We start from the raw sequence: 18644 nt of genomic DNA, 5'->3' as shown, positions 1-18644 counted from the left end.
TCACAAGAGTAAGCCTCAAGATCAAGGCCTTGACTTATTGATTTGTGTGTCCCTAAGTTTTGACACAGTATTAGGGCATCCCTATTTCAGCATTTACTTTAAAACAAAGGAAAATAATACAAAACACTAATGTCTGAATCTGTGTTCAGAGAATGGGGAAGAGTCAAAGCCTCTTTCTACCATTTTCAGGTGTGCTAATTTTCTTGAGGTAATTCCTTCATAGGATTGGTGCTGATGATAAATATTTTCTTTTTCTTCTTCTTCCTTCTTAATAATTATTTTCTAAAAACAAATTCATTTGCATTTTATTAGTGGGGACCATTTAGAAATCCATGTTGATGGATTCTTTACACTTTTCATGATGGTGAGAGTTTTCATTGAATCCCACTATCCACGAGTATTTTATAATTACAGAGATAGAGGCTTCAGAGGACAATCTTAGGCATGTTCCTTATTAAATCCAAAAGTCTCCAGCTCCATCTACCTAGCTATATCAGTTTCTACTTCTCCATCTTTCCATCCTCCAAAAGATACCAATTTCTATTCTCTTCATCAATTTATACACACTTTCTACCTATTACAGCAACTTTACTATGGGCTTTCAGATGAAGAAATAATGTACTATGTGTAAATTATCATCCTTCCTTAAAGGTTCTTGAAATAATATTTCTGCATACAATTCCCCCCTACTGAAAGTGGGAATATAAAATCAAGCTGCATATGTAAAGTTATAAGATGTGATTTCCTTACATTCTTCTTGACACCATGGACATTTTAAATACTTAAATCTAGATCTCTTGCATGTATTAGATTGCAAAGGCCTTGTTCATAATGGAAATGAAAGTAATGGAATTAAGGCAGTGCTTATTTTACAAGGGAGAAGATATTAGTAATTATTCACTATAGAATAATTTAAAGAGAAGCAGAAACAATATTGGAAGACTTATTTCAGTTTTCTAAATTAAACCTATGAAGTTTAGATATGTTATTTTGCTTTGACAATAAGAACTAAGGTAGTATATCTGATACCCAAAAATGAATTATAATTTTTGCTAGTGCATTACAACCTAAGTTATTTAATTTTTTTCTAAATTATAATACACTTCAAATCACAGAATCCTTTACCATTTGAAATTAATTCATTCACTGACACTTATGAAAATATAAATCTTTGACACAATAAAATGTAAACAACTGTATCAAACAAAATGACTGTAAAATCAGTAGGCAGCATCATATGTAGTATTGCTTGGAATCATCAAGCCCAGCTTAATCTTAATGAAAACAGCAATAAACCATTCCTAAATCTACATTCTGCAGAGGTGAACCTCTACTACTGCAGATTTTACCCAGGGAAAGTCATGTAATTTTCCAACAGCATAGAATTAAATAATGGGTTCATACATTGAACAAATGTTTGTTAAACACTATAAGTTAGCGTTTCACAATATGAAAACATAGTGCTGAACTTACATGCAAACAAACACTGTAAGAATTGTAAAAGAAAATAAGCCATATCTAGTTCATAGTCTATTTGTTATATCCAGGCACTTGAGGATATGGCCTCATTTTAAACATTATAATTGATTGAAAAGACACACAAATTACAGAGAATAAAATGTACCCATTTTAAGGATACATTGCAATGAATTTGGTCAAATGTGTATAAATCTTATATGCATATATACATATTTATATATGTGTAATTACAAGAGAGTTTGTGATCTGATATATCAAATAATTACAAAATGGGGTCAATTACATAGTGAAATTTAATAAACAATCTACCAATTTAATTCTGTATATATTATTGTAATGAAGATTATATGCAGAATACACATTTTCATTCCTTCTTTGCTTTTTTTTGGGAAGAAGTTTCATTGAACTGTTCAGACACAGAAATTTCACTAGAATAAAAAAGTATGAAAATTTGCCCTGGAGTAAACAGAGAAAAAATTATCCCTAGAAATGGGAAATACTATGGAATGTACACCACACTTAAATTGAAACATTTTAAATTAGGTAGCCTTTGGATATTTACTGAAATGGCTAAGAAAAATCCCCAAAAATCAAGGGATTCCATTTGTACTCATAGAATAGAGAGGTGGCAGGCACATCACTCCCATAGTTATAACAAGATCAAAAGCTGAACAAATTACAAATTAATGGCTTTTCCTAAAAGCATGCTAGAATTAAGGTTGGAGTGCAAACCACTAACTTCTAAATCTGTAGGGAGACAGGTGCCAGTAGGGAGAAACAGGAACCAAATTGTTACTTTTCTGTGACAGAAACCACCCTTAACACTATATAAGACTCTAAAGAGATTCAGAACTCAGACAGACATTTTAATGAATTGCTAAATCCTGAATGTTGGCTATTGGGAAAGTGGGAAACCACTAGGGGACCAGAGAGGGGAATTTGGGCTCCTTCCACCTTGTCCTCCAGGAAGCCCACCAGCTTCCCCACAGATACGATCAAAGAGAATCCTGAGAAAGCATCTCTCTCTCTGTTCAGAAACTTTCCCTGATTATTTCTAAGGAATAAACTAAATCTTTAGGGAAGGACCACAAAAATGTAGTAGAGGGCAGCTGCTGTTGGAATGGAATGGCACCTCTCTATGAACCTATGCCTTGACCTATCTTCCAAATCTCTGTTAGGCAACAAAGTCTCAGATCTAAGGGAGAAGAACAAGAAAATTTTAGACTAAAATTCCTGGTGGAAATCCCTGCAGTTGTGAGAGAGGTAAAAGGTGAAAAACTTTACCCCCGAGTAGGGAGGGGAGCACTAGTGAAGGCCATAAACCAGAGACTGAAGTTCATATTATCTGCCTAAGACCAGCTTCCTTGGAAAATCACAAAACACCTTCTCCTTCTGCTTTCTCCCCATCTCCCACACCCCTTCTCCCCACCACCGCAATACTATGCTATAAGTATGAAATAAGCATAACAGTAGTGTACAGTCTGCAGAGCTCCAAAAGACAGATTCTCTCTGGGACCAGCACAAAGATTTGGGGCAAAGACAAAAGGAAGACCCAAGACAAGAGGGGTCCTATATTTACAAAAATCCTCTGGCTAATTAGCCCACAAAATAAAAAACCTGGATCACTAAAGAAATCTGAAATGCTTGATAATGAGGGTAACCATAGAAACAACGATCTTCAAGCATAGTCTAACACCTGGCTAGATTAATGCAAATGTCCACTCTAAAGGTCTACCAGAAGGAAAGACATGTTCTGCCTAGAACATAATAAAAGAAAAATTCTCTGTGCCAATTGTCTTAAATCATTTAAAATTCTTTCAACAGGAAGTAATGATGTGTACTAAAATTGAGATATACCAGTACACATAAACCCAGCAATGATTAGAACTGGAATCTGTTATGACAGAGATTTTTAAAGAATCAGGCAATGGAATTCAAATTGAAATAACAACAATTAATCTACAAAAAAAAAAGTGCAAGGGTGTATTAGTTAGGGTTTTCTAGAGAAACAGAATCAACAGAGAACATTCACAAATATAAAATGTATAAAAGTGTCTCACATGACCACAAGAATGCAGAGTCCAAAATCTGCAGGGGAGGCTGTGAAGCTGAGGACTTCGATGGAGGGTCTTAATGAACTCCACAGGAGAGGCTTGCCAGCCAACGCAGGAATAATGCCTGTCTCTTCTGACTCCTCCTGAAAAGGCTTCCCATGATTAGATTAAGCATTACTTATTGCAGAAGACATTTCCCTTTGGTGATTACAAATGGAATCAGCTGTGGACACAGCTGATGTGATCATGATATAATTCTATGAAATATCCTCATTGCAACAGACAGGTCAGCACTTGCCCAACCAGACAAACACGTACCACAACTTGGCCAAGTTGACACATGAACCTGACCATGACAGTTCACCCCTCATAAACTTGGCAGTTATATATAGATCACCTTAAACTGTACCCAATTTCCAAATAAAAACAATAAAACACTCATTTTTTCTTTTACTTAAAAATACTCAACTGTCCTGCGTATAGCTGGAAACACATTAGATCTCTCCAGAATAGGGCGCAAATCCTTGGGCAACATTCATTCTTAAACCTGATATCTTACAACTTAAATAGTATAACATGAACAAAACAGCATTACAGTCCTGATTTCTGTAACTGGTCACGTGGTCAAAGTTCATATATTTATCACTACTTTCTTCCACGACCCATTCCATGTTCCCTTTACCCTCAGCAAGTGCTTCAAATGGCCGTGGTTCTTTGCCTGGTGGGGTGACTCAAACCTTCATTCCTGAAGTTTTAGAGCCATTGGTAGTCCTATCTGGATTGGGTTGTTGTGGTTTTCCATTGATTTTAATTACTGGGCATGGTACTACTAAAAGACACCATAGGGGATCTATATTCCAAGAAAACTCTTCTTTTCCTTCATTACATAGTTGCAGACCTACTTCTTCCTGATAGTCAGGTTCAATCACCCCAGACAATAATGTAATCCCCTTCTTGGCTTGTTGATCCAGTGGCATGAGTAGCACCAAGTAACCAGGTGGCAGTCTTAACTTCCAGTTCAGTGGAATTATTGTTGTTTCTCCTGGAGGAAGCACTCCCCATTTTGGAAACAAAACCTGTAGGCCAACAGAGCTCAGGGCCACAGGGACAGGAAGGAAAAATTTTACCAGTGGATCACTAGGGGTAATAGTGAGTAGTAACACTCCCATTTCCACACCTTGGTTCCTGGCCCATGGATCTTGGTTATAGGAGAAACAGCACCATACAGTGGACGCTAATTCAGAGCATATACACCTTCCTGGAGAACATTACCCCAGCCTTTCAAGGTATTGCCACCTAATTGGCACCATAATTGAGTTTTCATAAGGCTATTCTGCCGTGCTATCAATCCAGCTGCTTCTGGATGATGGGGAACATGTTAAGACCAGAGAATTCCATGAGCATGTGACCATTCCCACACTTCATTTCCTGTGAAGTGTGTTCCTTGATCAGAAGCAATGCTATGTGGAATGCCATGAAAATGGATAAGGCATTCTGTAAGCCCATGGATGGTAGTTTTGGCAGAAGCATTGTATGCAAGGAAAGCAAACCCATATCCAGACTATGTGTCTATTCCAATTAGAATGAATTGCTGCCCCTTCCATGAAGGGAGGGGTCCAATGTAATCAATCTGCCACCATGTAGCAGCTGGTCACCTGGGGAAATGGTGTCATATCGGGGGCTGAGTGTGGATCTCTGCTGCTGGCAGATTGGGCACTCATCAGTGGCTATAGCCAAGTCAGCCTTGGTGAGTGGAAGTCCATGTTACTGAGCCCATGCATAACCTCCATCCCTACCACCATGAACACTTTGCTCCTGATCCCATTGGGCAATGACAGGAGTTGCTGGGGAAAGAGGCTGACTGGTATCCACAGAATGGGTCATCTTATCCACTTGATTATTAAAATCTTCCTCTGCTGAAGTCACCCCCTGGTGTGCATTCACATGGGACACAAATATCTTCATGTTTTTAGCCCACTCAGAAAGGTCTATCCACATACTTCTTCCCCAGACCTCTTTGTCACCAATTTTCCAATTATGGTCTTTCCAAGTCCCTGGCCATCCAGCCAAACCATTAGCAACAGCCCATGAGTCAGTATACAAACTCACCTCTGGCCAGTTTTCCTTCCAAGCAAAATGAACAACCAGATGCACTGCTCGAAGTTCTGCCCACTGGGCGGATTTCCCCTCACCACTGTCCTTCAAGGACACCCCAGAAAGGGGTTGTAGTGCTACAGCTGTCCAGTTTCGGGTGGTACCTGCATATCATGCTGAACCATCTGTTAAACCAGGCCTGAGTTTTCTCTTCCTCAGTCAAGCCACTGTAAGGAACTCCCCAAGAAGCCATGACTCTGGTCTGGGAAAGAGATGGTAATGTGGCAGGAGTGGAGACCATGGGCATTTGGGCCACTTCTTCATGTAACTTACTTGTGCCTTCAGGACCTGCTCTGGCTCTATCTCTTATATATCATTTCCATTTTACAATAGAGTGCTACTGCGCATGCTCAACTTTATGGCCTGGTGGGTCAGACAACACCCAGCTCATGATAGGCAACTCAGGTCTCATGGTAAATTGGTGGCCCATGGTTAAGTGTTCAGTCTCTACTTAGGCCCCGTAGTGGGCCAAAAGCTGTTGTTTCTCAAAAGGAGAGTATTTATCTGCAGCAGATGGTAAGGCTTTGCTCCAAAATCCTAAGGATCTGCATTGTGATTCTCCTATAGGGGCCTGCCAGTGGCTCCAGACAGCATCTCTATTTGCCACTGACACTTCCAGCACCATTGGATCTGTTACATCATAAGGCCCAAGTGTCAGAGCAGCTTGTACAGCAGCCTGGACCTTTTGCGGAGCCTCCTGTTGTTCAGGTCCCCACTCAAAATTACCAGCTTTTCTGGTCACTTGATAAATGGGCCAGTGTAGCACACCCAAATAAGGAATATGTTGTCCGCAAAATCCAAAAAGCCCAACTAAGCATTGTGCCTCTTTTTTGGTCCTAGAAGGGACCAGATGCAGCAAATTATCCTTCAACTTAGAAGGGATATCTCGACATGCCCCACACCACTGGACAGCCAGAAATTTCACTGAGGTGGAAGGCCCCTGCATTTTGTTGGATTTATCTCCCATCCTTTGACATGCTAATGCCTTACCAGTAAATCTAGAGTAGTTGCTACTTCTTGCTCACTAGGTCCAATCAACATGTTATCATCAATATAATGGACCAGTGTGGTGTCTTGTGGGAGGCAGAAATGATCAAGGTCTCTGTGGACAAGATTATGACATAGGGCTGGAGAGTTGATATACCCCTGAGGTAGGACAGTGAAAGTATATTGCTGACTTTGTCAGCTGAAAGCAAACTGTTTCTCGTGGTCCTTACTAATAGCTATTGAGAAGAAAGCATTTGCCAGATCAATAGCTGCATACCAGGTACCAGGGGATGTATTGATTTGCTCAAACAATGATACCACATCTGGAACAGCAGCTTCAATTGGAGTTACCATCTGGTTGAGCTTATGATAATACACTGTCATCCTCCAAGACCCATCAGTTTTCTGCACAGACCAAATAGAATTGCTTGTGCTTTGGGTGTAAAGTTTAGGAAGCTACCTCCTATTACTATGTTTTGGAGATGTTTCCCTACATTTTCTTCTAGAAGCTTTATGGTGCTCATTCTTATACTTAGGTGTTTGATCCACTTGAGTTAATTTTTGTGTAGGGTGTAAGTTAAGGGTCCTCTTTCATTATTTGGGCTATTGATATCCAGTTCTTCCATGCCCAATTATTGAAAAAACTATTTTGTCCCAGTTCAGAGGATTTGGGGGCCTTGTCAAAAATCAGTTGACCATAGATTTGTTGGTCTATTTCTGCACTCTCAATTCAATTCCATTGGTCAATGTTTCTATCTTTGTACCAGTACCATGCTATTTTGACCACCGTGGCTTTACAATAGGTTTTAAAGTCAGGGACTGTTAGTTCTCCCACTTGGTTCTTCTTTTTTAGGATGCCTTTAGCTATCAGTGTCTCTTTCCCTTCCAGATGAATTTGATAATTAGCTTTTCCAAGTCTTCTAAGTAGGTTGTTGAAGTTTTGATAGGTACTGTGCTATCACACATATTAGAATATTTAGATCAATTTAGGGAGAACTGACATCTTAGCTATATTTAGCCTTCCTATCTGTGAGCAGGGAAGGTCTTTCCACCTATTTAGATCTCCTTTGATTTCTTCTAGCAAAAGAAATGTAGTTTTATGTAGTTTTCTGTGTACAAGTCCTTTATATCCCTAGTTAAGTTCACTCCCTAAGTACCTGATTCTTTCAGTTGCTATTTTGAATGGAATTTTTCCTTAAATGACTCCTCAGTTAGGTCATTGCTTGTGTATAGAAGCATTACTGATTTTTGCATATTAATTTTACATCCCACCAACTTGATGAATTTGTTTATTAGCTCAAATAACTTTGCTGTAGATTTTTCAGGATCTTCCAAGTATAGTATTATGTTATCATGAATAATGAGAGTTTCACTTCTTCCTTTCCAATTTGGATGCCTTTTATTTCTTTTCCTGCCTAATTGCTCTAGCAAAAACTTCTAGCACAATGTTGAATAACAGTGGTGACAATGGGCATCCTTGTCTTTTTCCTCATCTTAGGGGGAAAGCTTTCAGTCTCTCCATTGAGTACGATGCTGGCTATTGCTTTTCCATATATTCCCTTTATCATATTGGGGTAGTTACCCTTGATTCTTATCTATTGAAGTGTTTTTATTAGAAAAAAGATGTTGAATTTTCCTGAATGTTTTTTCAGCATCAATCAAGATGATATGTGATTTTTCCTTTTTGATTTGTTAATGTGCTGTATTACATTAATTGATTTTCTTGTGTTGAACTCTCCTTACATTCCTGGAATAAATCCCATTTGATCATGGTGTATAATTATTTTAATGTGTTGTTCGATTCAATTTGCTAATATTTTGTTGAGACTTGTCTGCATCTATGTTCATTAGGGGGATTGGCCTGCAGTTTTCATTTCTTAGAGCATCTTTACCCGATTTTGGTATTAAAATGATATTAGCTTCATAAAATGAGTTAGGTACAGTTCCTTTTTCCTTATGCTTTTTTTGAAAACTCTGAGCAGAATTGGTCTTAGTTCTTTTTGGAGTGTTTGATAAAATTCCCCTGTGAAGCCATCTGGCTCTGGGCTTTACTTTGCAGGAAGATTTTTAATGATTGATTGAACTTCTTTACCTGTGATTGGTTTGCTGAGACCTTCCATTTCTCCCTGAGTCAGTGTACTTTGTTTGTGTGTTTCCAGGAATTTGTCCATTTCTTCCAAGTTGCCTAGTTTTTTGGCATGCAGTTTTTCATAGTATCCTCTTATGATTTCTTTTATTTCTTCAGGGTCTGTGGTAATGCACCCTTTCACCCTTTCTCATTTGTGATTTTATTTATTTGCATCCTCTCTCTTTTTTTTTTTTGTCAGTCTTGCTAGTGACCCATCAATTTTATTGACTTTCTCAAAGAACCAATTTTTGGTTTTATAGATTCTTTCTATTGTTCTTTTGTTCTCCCATTCATTTGCCTTTCCTTTAATCTTTGCTATTTCTCTTCTTCTGTTTGCTTTGTGGTTAGTTTGCTGCTTTTTCTCACATTCCTCCAGGTGAGCAGTTAAGTCCTCCATTTTTGCTGTTTTGTTTTTTAATACAGGCATTTAGGGCAATACATTTACCTCTCAGCACAGCCTTTGCCACATCTCATAAGTTCTGCTAAATTGTGTTATCATTTTCATTTGTCTCCAGATAGCCACTGATTTCCCTAGTAATTTCTTCTTTGACCTACTGGTTGTTTAAGAGTCTGCTATTTAATCCCCATCAATTTGGGCATGTTCTCATTCTTTGGTGGTTAATGATATCCATCTTTATTCCACTGTGATCAGAGAACTTGCTTTGAATAATTTCAATGTCTTTAAATGTATGGAGACCTGCTGTGTGCACCAGCATATGATCTATCCTGGAGAATATTCCATAAGCACTAGAGAAGAATGCATATCCTTGTGTTTTGGGGTGCAATGACCTATAAATGTCCATTTCATTTATTAAGTTATTTAATGCCCCTATTTCCTTGTTGATCTTCAGTCTGATTGTTCTATCTATATAGGAGAGTGGTGTATTGAATTCTTCTGCTATTATTGTTGAAACATCTATCACTCCCTTCAGTTTTGCCAATGTCTATCTTATGTACTTTGGAACTCCTTGATTGGGAGCATAAACATTTATGATTGTTATTTCTTCTTGGAGAATTTACCCTTTAATTAGTATATAGTGTCCTTCTTTATCTCTTATGATGCCATTACATTTAAAGTCTATTTTGCTCAATATCATTATAGCTATTCCCACTTTCTTTTGCTTACAACTTGCATGGAAAATCTTTTTTCATCCTTTCACTTTCAATCTATTTATATCCTTGGGTCTAAAATGAGCCTCTTGTAAATAGCATATAGCTGGGTTATGTCTCTTAATCCATTCTGCCAATCTGTATCTTTTAATTCATAAGTTTAGTCTAGTAACAGTCAAAGTTATTACTGAAAAGGCATTACTTGAATCCACCATTTTATCTTTTTTATTTTATTTGCAGATATATATATTCTCTTCCTCTTTCTCTTTTTATCCTTTAAATTACCCTTATTGGTACTCTTCAATTCTGTATCTTCTGGCAGACCTCCCTCTCCTGTTTTTCATTTTATAGCTGCCAGAATTCCTTTTAGCATTTTTTTTTTTGGCTAGGGCAGGCATTGGGAATCGAACCCAGGTCTCTGGCATGGCAGGGAAGAACTCTGCCTGCTGAGCCATCATGGCCTGCCCCTTTTAGTATTTCTTGTAGGGTTGGTCCTTTGTTGACAACAAATTCTTTCAGGACATTTTGGTCTGTGAAAATTTTAATCTCTCCCTCAGTTTTGAAGGACAATTTGGCTAGGTGCAAAATTCTTGCATGGAAGTCTTTCTCTTTCAGGATCTTAAATATCTCATACCACTGCCTCCTTACCTCAATGGTGCTAGTTGAGTAGACTGAACTCAGGCTTATGTGGTTTCCTTTATATGTAGTAGACTGTTTTTCCTTTGCTGCTTTCAGAATTTTCTGCTTCTCTTCAACATTTGACAGACTGATTAGTATGTGTTTTGGGGAAGGCCTATTTGGATTTATTCTGTTTGGAGTTTGACTGGTATATTTATGTCCCTTATAAAGGTTTGGAAGTTTTCCACCATTATATCCTCAACTGCTCTTCCTAGACTTTTACTCTTCTCTTCTCCTTCTGGGATATCAGTGATTTTTTGTATTTGTGCTCTTTGTTTTGTCTATCATTTCCTTGAGATCCAATTCAAATTTTTCCATCTTTTTTGCCATTTGCTGTTTTGAGTTTTCAAAGTCAGTTATCCTGCTCTATATCACTTATTCTTTGTTTTTGTCTCTTCAAATCTGGTGCTGTGTGCCTCTATTATGTTTTTTATTCAGGCAACAGAATCTTTAATCTCTGTGATATCTACTATTTTTCTGTTTATTCATTTAAATTCCTCTTTATGCTTTTTTACTGTCTCCTTGATCTCCGTATGTCATTTACCATCCCACTAATTTTATTACATAGAGTTGTATGAACATCTTTGATAAGTTCTTTCGATGTCTGTGTCTCCTCTGGTGTTTTAATTTGGTCATCAGGCAGGGCTATATCTGTCTGCATTGTAATATGCTTAGTGATCTTCTGTTGGTCTCATCACATGTAAATATATTGATTCATTCACTTTGGAAGTTGATTTCTTTCAGCAGTGATTCATTTCAGGGCAGGTATAGGTGCAATTCGGGGATGTTACTCTGATGCTTGTAAGCATGGGTACCCAGCAGCCTGGGAAGATGCAGCTTTGCAGGTGCCCAGATCTGGGGGGCATATCCCTGGTGTGGGCTACTCTAAGGCATGGGGCTATTTGTGCACATGTGTAGAGCTATGGCAGCAGGTCGGTGTTATGCTTCCATTTGTTGGCAGCAGTTGTGACCTGGTTGCACATGTCAGCATTTTCTCAGAGCTGGGAAGTGTGACTGAGGGCCATGCACATGTGCAGTTCTAGAACTGCCATAAACTGAGGTTACCAGGACTGAAGGACATGATTGGGGGGTCTGTGCTCATGTGTGGGACTAGGAGTGCCATCAAGTAATGTGCAGAGCTCGGGGGTGGAGGGTGGTGCATCTGTGAAACACTTGAGGAAGGGGTATCCTGGGTATGTAGGTTAGTGCCCGTGGCCTTTATGTGCTGGCAAAAGCCTGCGGGGAACATGGAGGGGAAGGTAGAATTCATGAGGGGTGCAGGAGAGGTGAGTTGGGCTATAATTGGGTTGGGGGTGTGCAGCAGGTGTGCACGCTGGGGGCTGGTGGGGCAGGGGTGTTTGGAACACAAGGAATGGGAGTGGATGAAGGAGATTGGGTGCTCAGGGTGTGGGGTGAGTCATGGGCCATGGGGCTCCACTGGTGTAACACATTCAAGAAACATGGCCTGGCTTACCTCCTAGTCCCTGGCTCCCATCCATGTACTCCCATGGGCTCTGGGCCTCCACGCCAGGCTCCAGCTTTTTGTTTCTCAGTTCCTGGCCCCTGCAACCAGGGCTGCTCAGTGTGGTGCAGAAGACTCCTCCAGGTCAGTTGCACTCTTGAATCGCCATCTTAGTCATTCTCCCGTCCCTCTAATTTTTCCATCAAGTAGGGCTGGCCTCCATATACCCTATTCAGCTATCTTCTCATGCCTTTTATTTTTTAAAAAAGAAGGAAAAACACTACAGTACATTCCAAGGATGTTTGTGCTTGTTTCAACTCTGATTCCTCTTAGGGGACATGGTTAGGAGGTTGATGAATAGTTCCAGTATCCAAATGTACCTATCTCATCCATCTCTCAATTCACCACTCAATATTAAGGAATATTTGATATTTCAAATTTTATTGTCATAGGTTGTCCTTGTGTCATCTGTTTATTAACCACCTGATAAATCCAATAGAACCTATCCCACCTACTCAAGGTACATAATGAATATAGAATTTCTGATAAATGTCCTTATTTCAATAAATCCAGCTCAATGTAAAGTCATATTTCCTCTCTGGACTAGTGTCATTGAAATGCACATCAACACAATTTCCCATATTTCTTTTAATTAGCAAAATTTTGTAACAATTTTTCACATGTAAGACTTTTCCTTCTGATTGTGATTTGGTTTATGTGCTCCATCTTCCAGATAATACTAGCTCTGATTTGAATACTATCCAGGAATAGCAAATTTGAAGATATAATGAAAATTTTAAAGGTAACTCTTCAAATGAGGAAATTATGGGAATTCTAAAAAATCATGTCTGCCTTATAAGGAAGAAGGGTGCAACTATTGGCAAGGGAGTCTGTGTGGTACTTTTGGATTTAGGAACTTGAAGTCATCTATATCTACTCACAACTTGTGTTTAGGTTATTGTTTTCTAAGTCAGCATTCACTTGGTTGCTGTATACTGTTGACTGTTTTCCAGATTTCTCAAATAGTTGATTCTTACAGTTTCTGATAAAAAACAATTTTCAGTGTTTCTTTGGGGAGGCATGCATTTGGAAATTCTTCCTTTTCTATCTTGCTGATGTCATCTCAGTGTTTAATGCTTGAGGAATTTGTCAAACTGTTTTCCAAAGTGGTTGTGTAAATTTATATTCTTGCAACAATGTATGAGGAAGCTGTAGTGAGACTCTTAACTATTTTTTTAAGAGTAATGATGAAGATACTCAACTAATACCCTCTTTGCAAGAATTCTCGTGGCTACACCACTTCTAAACAAATATCTTCTTTGTGTTAAAAAGCAAGGTAGGTATATGGTAATGTAAAGACAGAAACAATTTAGTTCACAAAGAAAATTAAATACTCAATTGAGTGACCAAATCTTAAAAGAACAATTTACTTTTTTGAATCTAGATCAATAAATTAAATTTCTAGAGTTAGATAGACTGAATTCAGATATTAGTCAGTTTTATGTGTAGGAAATTATAAAAATGTGTTTGAAAGTACAAATACATGCTGATTAAAGAGAGAAATCCATTGGGTTTTGCATATTTCATTAAATGTTCCTGGATTTTAATGTGGAGAAGTAGTCAAAAGATAGGAAGCAAAGAAATCATGGATGAGAAAGAAAGAAATATTTTACTGTAAAAATCATTCCTATATCAGTTTTGTTTAATAGTACAAAGGAAAATTTTCACAATGTGGAAGTCATGGAAAGTAAGCATTTTCAGCATTTTGTAGTTTTGTACAAAGCAATGACAATGGAATCCTTTCTATTCCTTATATGTGATTATGATATTAAACAATTAAATTCAGAAATAGAAACAAATATTTGTGTAACTCAGATTAACCTTTGATATGCATATTTAGAAGAGCAATGAATTTCTGTATTAGAATAACACCTTGAACAAATGTATTGATACTTATCAATACATTTATTTAAAAAATAACTGACTGCTACAGGTCCTTTATATTTAGGAAGGCTTAGGTGCTTAAATATTACAGAATATAAGGTAGTATCTCCTACATTGATATAATAAGGTTGAAACTGATTGAAATATTGAGTAAAATCACTCCTAATTTCATGTAAATTTTCAATTTATTGTTTATATCTGTCATGGTTTGCTAAAATGGATAAAAACCCTTTCCACTGAAAAAGTTCTAATTGACAATTGCATGGAGTACAAAGTCCAACCAAAATTATTATCCTCAGAATATATCCAATTTTTAAAAACCTAAATTAGAAAAATTCAAGCACGATTATCTGCTTAAAATGTCTAAGGACACAGGATAGGTAAACCATGCTGAAAGAAATTGAGCAGGAGATTATTTTAAGAATAAAAGAATAAATCAAATTAACCTAATAAAAATATGTTATGTTGTATACTCAGTAAGACTGCAAGAATAATTTAAAAATCTTTGGGTAAAGCCTTAGTGACACTTCTTGTTACTTTCAGGCTAGTGGTTCTCTCATATACATATATTGTAAGGATGATTGAAGAAATTACATCTGCACAGAAAAAGAAAGGGTCATTCTAATGCTATAAGCCTGGTTTTTTTCTGCATAATATGCTATTGAATTTTACCCTTTTCAATACATTTTTTCAAGATCTAGAATTCCTTTGATTGAAACATCTTTCTGTTCATAATTTCAACTCTCTGATTAATCTACATTTTACACATTTCAAAATTAAACTTAAATTCCCCTACTGTTTCATGTCTTCTTGATTTAGAAAAGTAAATTAAGTGTCCAGAATTGGTCTTTATATGTCATTTAACCCTAATAAATCAACGTTTGGCCTATTCTTAATTATCGTAATTGACTGTACTGAATTTATCATTTCATGATAGAATAACATATTTATACTTTATAAATTTCCCATAAGGTACATAGTTAAATTTCTGCATTTTATATATGAAGTAACAAATGTTGAAAAGAATTGAGAAATGTGTTCAGTGTTACAAATATACTAAGGTAAAGCCTATATTCAAATAAATATAATCTGAATACAAAGCATATGTACTTAGTCTACCTTCTGCTAATAGTTGCAACTTACTGATCACTGTATGACACATTTACATTTTTACAGTAACATGCTATCTTAGAAAATTTTCAGTATCAATATATAGTTGTTTTATGTCACCTGATTTATCTTGAATAATAAGCCTATCTTTAAATGCAAAATGATACCTATAACATTCTTAGGGAATGAAGTGAATATGTTCTAAATTTGGAATTCACTGAAGAACTTTTCGTGGGTCTACAGTATCTGAATACAAAGCATATGTACTTTGTATTCAAAGATGCAAGTTGCAACTATTAGCAGAAGGGAGACTAAGTACATATGCTTTGAATTTTCTAGTTGACTGCCTCTTTTCAAATATTTTGTATAGCTGTGATAATATCACTAATGTTATTTGACCTTTAAAAATGTCATCAGGGAACAAATAGACCACTGTGTATAAGGTATAGATAATTTTTTTCCCACATACAGATAAAATAAGCTCAGGAAGATGATAATAATTCTGAGATATTGTGCACTTTGTTTTGAACTTATGAGGTCTCCAGGTGTAGAGGAACATTATACATAGTCCATGCAATTGATAAAGGTGAGCACAAGCACAGATGAGTAAGCACTCTGCCTTCAAGTGGGCAATCTTTTCTGTAATCCATGGCTATTTATATTTTTTAGTTGGAACCTGAAGTACAGTCCTGAAAAGATCTCCTTCAGATACAATAGAGTAGAAGTTAATTGCTCTTATGGGATGAATATGAACATAATCCCTCCAATATGTACCTTTTCCTCATCCTATTCCTAGTTATCACTGCAATTCAAATTCTACTTTGCCTCATATTCCCCACACTTAGAACCATCTTCCTTATGAAAATTTCAAGAATGACACTTTTCTAATGTGAAATACTATGTTTCTTCAAATAGTATGGTACCCCAGACTGTCATCAAAATCTTCAACCATGCTTTTCAAATGCCGGATTTGAATCAGTCCATGTTCTTCCCAAAATTTCCATTAACTCAGCCTTATGAATCCATCTTTTAGCCTGGCTTGTTTATTGCTTTAAAGTATTTCCAGCAGCACAGATTCTTGAAGATGATTATATAAAGATATAATGTTTCTATGTGACTGTGTGATTGTGAAAATCTTGTGTCTGATGATCCTTATATCCAGGGTATGGACAGAGGAGTAAAAACATATGGATAAAAAATAAATAAATAGTAGGGGGGATAAAGTGTAAAATAAATTGGGTAGATGGAAATATTAGTGATCAATGAGAGGGAGGGGAAAGATGTACAGTATTTGTGAGTTTTTCCTTTTTTCTTTTCGTTTCTTTTTCTGGAGTAACACAAATGTATTTAAAAATGATCACGGTGATGATACATAATTACATGATAAATTGTGAGCCATTGATTGTACACCATATATAGAATGTATGTGTGTGAAATTTTCTCAATAAAAATATATTTTAAAAAAAAGGAAGAGCAGAAAAAAATATTTGTTGAATGCTATTAAAATTTTTCAATGAGTAAAATTACACAAAATATTTAAATTCAAAACAACAGGTTTCCATATTTAATGAAAGCTTATGTGGAATGCATAACCTGCAAATTGTATTTGTTGACATTTACCATTTGCCATGTGGCATAGTGACAAATTTGATAAAATCTCATCAAAAATCATGTCTTTCTCCAAAAGGTAACATTTATTATAATAAAATCTATGCATATTTCAACTGAAAATAATTAGAAGTGAAACATCTTCCAATTTCCCCTGAGTTTACCACATCCCTGAGCAACTATAAAAAGTGCATTATCAATAAAATGACTGTTACACAGAGAAGACTGAATACCAGGCATCAGCAATCAAGTTTATAATCCATAAAATGAGTCTGTATAGGTATTATAGATACTTTTATCAAATTTTAAATGATAAGAGTTAAATGATAATATTTTCAGTCCACACTAAAACTTGCATGTACACTTTTTCAGTACAGATTAATCTACCATCATCCAAACTGGTAGCAACCCATATGTCCCTCAATAGAGGAAGAGATTACAAACAACAACAAAAATAAATCTGTGGAGCAACAATGCAATGCTCTATAGTGATTAAAAATATAAATTCTCAATCCACCCCAATGTGGAAAAATCCTACATGCATATTTCTAGGTAACAGAAGGCAGACTGAAGGGCTGCATACACTGACATCCTGGGAAATGCAGAATTACAAAGACGTTAAAAAGAATAGCAGTTGTTAGTGGTTTGGGAAAGAGGAATAACTGAATTGGTGAAAAATGTTTTTTGGAGTGGTGAAACTATTCTCTGTGATGCTGTGTTTGTGGATTCATGACGTTATGCATTGGTCAAAATCCATAGTACAATCAGTGAACTTAAATATAAACAAAATTTAAATATCATTTATAAAGTAGAGAGGTCAGAATGGAATGCAGACTGCTAAAAATAATCTAAATGTATTACCATACTATAGTATAACCTAACTGAAAAGGATGGTGTAAAAAGTGGCTGACAAGTAATAATTGGAGATGATTGTGGATTGTGAGAGTAAGGACAAATGAACATTACTTGCGTACTGTACTCTAAGTGGTACTGTGGATTCCTTACAGTTATAGGATAGCATTTCCAAAACCACTATACATGCATGCTGGAATTGAAAAAATAAAAACAAAAGGATGTTGGTTGGTGGAAGCCAGGTTCCTCACTGCTGGAATTGGAAGTTAGTGAACAAAATGGGGAGAAAGCTTCAAATGAACGAGGTGGTATGGAATGAGAGTTGGAGACATCTTTTGATCTGGCTTCAAGCTCCCTGTTTCTTCCTTGGCTGTACTTAGTCTACTAACATGCCCTGTGCAAATGTTAGTAGACTAAGTATACCATTTTTTCATCACTGTTTCTATGAGAATTTTGTCTATTTCTAGCATTTCCATTTTAGTCTTTCTTACAGTTTCCAGCTATCTTCTGAAATTGTAATTATTAAACTGTATATACTATCTACCTCCTCCATTAGTCTTTTACATATTACTTACGGTTATTTCAATTTTAATTTCTGTGTCTGATAATGTTCAAAATGTCTGTCCTACCAGATTCCAGTTCTGATGATTGCTTTGTTTATGTGGCCTGGTATATCTCTACTTTAAGTATGTCTCATTAGCTCTTGTTGAAAGAATTTCAAATTGTTGAAGACAATTGACACTGAGGTAATTTTGTTTATTATGCTTGTGGTTGAAAATACCTCCCATTCTGGTAGACCTTTATTGCAGACTTTTGCGTTAATCTAGCCCCTGTATTGGACTGTGTTTGAAATTTGTTGTGGAAGGAGCCCAAATTCCCCTTTATGGACCCTTAGAGGTTTCCCACTCTCCTGTTTACCCATATTCAGCATTTAGCAATTCATTAAAATCTCTGACTGAATTCTGAATCTTTTACAGGTTTATAAGGTGTTTAAAGATGCTTTTTTGCTATAGATAAGCAACACTATGATTCCTGTTTCTCCTTACTGGCACCTGTGTTCCTTTCAGTTTAAGTGTTA

The 18644-nt window shown here is 36.6% G+C and overlaps 1 long non-coding RNA gene across 2 annotated transcripts in view; it reads left to right on the top strand.

Moving 5' to 3' along the window:
* The window catches only part of LOC143690093 (uncharacterized), a 119633-nt gene that overhangs the window by 13291 nt on the left and 87698 nt on the right, over positions 1–18644 (top strand). The window contains exon 3 of one of the 2 annotated variants that reach the window (XR_013178995.1): positions 12786–12856. The exons of the other annotated variant lie outside the window; for it this stretch is intronic. This is a non-coding gene — a long non-coding RNA (uncharacterized LOC143690093). Of the gene's footprint in view, positions 1–12785; positions 12857–18644 lie in introns of those variants that run through there. 2 annotated transcript variants of the gene reach the window in all.

Source organism: Tamandua tetradactyla, chromosome 7 (assembly GCF_023851605.1).
Source record: "Tamandua tetradactyla isolate mTamTet1 chromosome 7, mTamTet1.pri, whole genome shotgun sequence".
Classification (NCBI taxonomy): Eukaryota; Metazoa; Chordata; class Mammalia; order Pilosa; family Myrmecophagidae; genus Tamandua; species Tamandua tetradactyla.
Note: the sequence above shows the minus strand (reverse complement) of the source record. Positions and strands in the feature narration are given on the sequence as shown.